Genomic DNA, 4278 nt, shown 5'->3' on the forward strand with positions numbered 1-4278 from the left:
GATATATTTATATCAATAGACTCTAGTAATTGATAAGATATGTACAATAAGATTGTGACAATACAAGGAAATAGTTAAGTATGGCTCCCAGGTATATGTGTAGGAAAGGTACATTTATCAAGGAGAAATTTATTTCATTATGTTAATGGTTTTGACCTTATTATAAACATTTGTATGCATTTTCTAAATTATAATTTAATCTTGTCTATACTTTAGGTACTCAGATTAAGTAGGTCCATTGGATGGGACTTGGACATTTGTATTAAGACAAAATAGAACAAGACAAATAACAAAATTCCTCTTGTGTTTTGTTGTTCCCTTTTAGTTGAGATTCTGTAAATCAAGTTCATTAATATGAGGGAAAGCTTCCCAGGTAGAGAAAACAAAGAAACAAAAATGACAGAAAAGAGAAAGAAAAATGTATTTTATGCTCAGGTATCTTGTCAGTCTTATGGCACTTTAACAAAATGCCTGAAGATAGGAACTTTATAAAGTAGAGATTTTATTTGGCACATGATTCTAACAGTCTAAAAAAGCAGGTACTGGTTTATTGATGAAGGTCCCCTGGCTGTCACAACATAGAAGCAAAGCAGAAACGGAGCAGGTCACATGTAGAAGGGGTAAAGGGTTGAGATGGCATTGCTTAAATAAACTTTTTCTCATAAGAACAAATCTAATCATGGTAGAACAGATTTTCAAGATCCCATTAACCTATTCATGGGGATGGAGCTCCAGCCAACAATGACCTTGTTGTCTTCCATAGGTCCTACCTCTTAAAGCTCAATCCTGCCACACTCAGTCCAGCACTCTGGTAAATGAACCTTTGGAGGACAAAACAGAATACTGGATAAAGTTAGTGCGATATGTGACAGGAAAAGGGGCAAGAAATGAGGCTTGAAATTTAGGAGAGTCCAGATTGTCCATGTACTTAGATGTTGTTCTGAAAATTTTGAAAATTATTCTAAAGGTACTTTCCTGGAAACTATTCATTAAGTTAGACTTTCTGAAAACTTGCAAAACTCAAGTTAGATGAATAGAAATTGTAAAAAAAGTAAACACAAATAGACAAAAATTTTGCATTTTATTAATAATCATGATAACTGTATAAATATTTTGAGTACAGAATTGGAATCTTAATTTTGGAAAAAAATACTTAACTGAAACTTTATATGTAACACATTTCACTTTAAAAGTTATAAGACATAGGTTTCATATAATAAAAATTAGATTTTATTTATTTACTTTTTATTAAGTGCATCAAAAAATTAAAGGGAATGAATATTACATTTTTAGAAATAATTTGAATTCATGAAATTTTTATACACTCTGGGAGACTCACAGAAAGCTTAAAATATTGCAAATTTACATCCAAATAACCTGGTATTTTCTGAATTTCTTATACATTATTTGTAACATCAACCTCTACTGCAAATATGCACATTATTTGAAAAAATGTTATAAAATGCATTTACAAAGATGAAAATAAAATATTCATAATTCTACCAGATGTTTCTTTTAATAAATTTTCTGTTTATTTACCTTTCATCTATTTTTAAATAAAATGAGTCATACAGTAGTAATTTAGTCTCAGTAGGTTTCCATGCAAGTAAATATTAATGTGTGTGACCACAATTAATATTTACATTTTATTCTATGTTATGGCAATTTTGTTAGGCATTTATTTTATAAATTTTTAACTATTGTTACTCTTGGTTTTCCCTCTCTGATTTTCTCATATTTCTTTTTTTTTCTTCTTTTTCATCTTCCTCTCCTTGTGTGTCTTCTCTCTCAATTGTGCCATATCTGTATATATTGATTTTAAGCCCACTTTTAAAAATGTTGCTTATAATTCTATGGAGTTGTTGTCACACAGTTTATTTCTTTATTTAAAACAAAACAAAACTCTAGTGAAAATCTTTGTACTATTCCTTTTTTTTGTAGAAGGGAAGACACTCAAAGTGAATAAACACTTAAATGTTTTTGTTTTATAACTAAATTTCCCTTTTTAAAATGTGGAGGTGAAAAAAATACTAAATACACATTTTAGAAAATTCAAACAACACAGAAATGAATATAATAAGAAGTTACCTTTCCTATACCTGAAGTGATAGTATTATCACTTGTACTGTAGTATTGTAGTATTATCAAATTGTACTGTATCTGAGAGGAAAAGACTCCCATGATTGGGAAGCACCCAAAGAAGTGATACATGTACTGAAAATCCTGTATTTGTCAACCTGGTACATAACTATTTAACATTGTCTCTATCCTTTCTGTATGTCTGTCACAAAATAAATATAAATATTATTAGTATTAATAAAATCTTGAAAGTGAAATATTTCTATGATCAGTTTTCTTACTCTTTCCTATATCGCATTCCTCAGAATTAACAACTGTTAAGTTTTAGAGGTATAGGACTCTTGATACCATACTATGTATGTGTGTGTGTGTGTGTGTGTGTGTGTGTGTGTGTGTGTGTGTATATATATATATATATATATATATATATATAAAACATATTTTTGTCTAAAACAAATTTAATTGGAGACTATCATATAAAATTCATTCACTTATTTTGACATTATATGATAAACATACTTCTATATCAATTCTTAGTCAGATAGCTCTTTGTTGGTTACCTCATGTTCCATAATAATATTATACTTTAATTTATATAACCACATTCTCATTGTGTTTTTTAAAATATTGCTGAATATTAACAAGTTGGCTTTTCAAAACTTGTGTTTGCACAACTCATAGACAAAATTTCTTCATTCCCTCAACAAAATTAAATGCTTTCTATCTCTCGGTAATGTTACCATGTGATTAATATTTTACTATTATTTTAGGAAGAATACATAGAACTAATCTCTCAAGAGTAAAGATGATTTATTTTATTTGTAATGCTTGAAATTGAATACAGGGCCTTCCACATGATAAGCAGATGCTCTACAACCGAGCTACATTCTTATCTCTACAATACTTTTAAACAAGATATTTAAAGTAAGTATTTTAAAATCACCACAGATGTCCCTGCCCCCTTTTTATTGCAGTATGAGGATTGAACTTGCAGCCTTCCCAGTAAGCTACATTCCCCAGCCGTTTTTAATTTTTCTTTTGAGACAGGGTCTTCCTCAATCTCTAAAATGCTCATGCTGGATTTGAACTTGTGATCTTCCAGCTGCAGTCTCCCAGAGTGCTGGGATACAGGAATGTGAAACCTTGCCTGACTCAGTTCCTTTTCATATTGATTTTTGCTAATTCATTGCTTTTTATGACTATTAACTATGTTTATTTTCTGGGTTTTACAAATTATTTGGGACAGGCTGCCATCTGTTTTTATATATACTCTTTTTGAAATTGAAAATTTCACATTAACAAAAATAAGTCAAAGTTAGTTAAATAACAATTTCAATTTTCAGAGATTGTCTGATGACAGATTTAATTCATGGACAGCAACTCAGTTTAAAAGTTAAGTAGGCAAAAATATTATACGAGGCTAACACCTACAAAGTTGCATGAACATGGAGACTTATTAAATAAGCTTGCAGCATCCAATCTGGGAGTCAACAGTGACCACCGACACATCGCAGAGGCCACTTAGCCCAAGAAATTGGAAGCCACTGAACAAGAGAGACCAAGGATGCAGCACCAGTGAAACAAAGCCCTAGACTGTTTCTGGGGAGGCACTGGCATGTCTGTTGGAAGAAACCGGAGTCTGATGTCCACAGGTGACTACAGTGAAAGATGTGCAGTTCAAGAAGAATGGAGATCATCAAGCATGACAACTCCCTTCCTCTTTCCTTTTCATTCTACCAAGCTACAAGTCTATTGGCTGGTACTCCACAGGTTGCGATGGGTCTTTTCTTCCAAGTTTGTGAGCCTACCTGCCAATCACCTCTGGAAATACCCCGCCGACATACCTAGGAGTGAGTGAGCTTCAGCAATCCACTAGGCATTTCTTAATCTAGTCATGCTGCTGTACCCAGTTAAGTCAAAATACTGTTTAATATGATTACATTTATGTGGGCTTCAACATTTTATTCTGTCTCTTCTGTTTCTTTTGGGGAGAGAAAAAAAGGGTAGTATCTTTGAATAACTAATAACTGATGCTTGAACCAAGTTTAATTTTGGAATGTTTCTTGATATCAGAAAGTACACTTTTGTTAGAAAAATAATACCATAATCTGCATGCATTTTCTTTTTTTTAAGGCTTCAATAGATTGTGTTTTATTTGATAATAGGTGTTTTTTTCTTTTTTTCTTTTTTTTTTTTTTT

The sequence above is a fragment of the Fukomys damarensis genome, unplaced genomic scaffold (genome assembly GCF_012274545.1).
Source record: "Fukomys damarensis isolate Sample0158 unplaced genomic scaffold, DMR_v1.0_HiC HiC_scaffold_26, whole genome shotgun sequence".
In the NCBI taxonomy this organism is placed as follows: domain Eukaryota; kingdom Metazoa; phylum Chordata; class Mammalia; order Rodentia; family Bathyergidae; genus Fukomys; species Fukomys damarensis.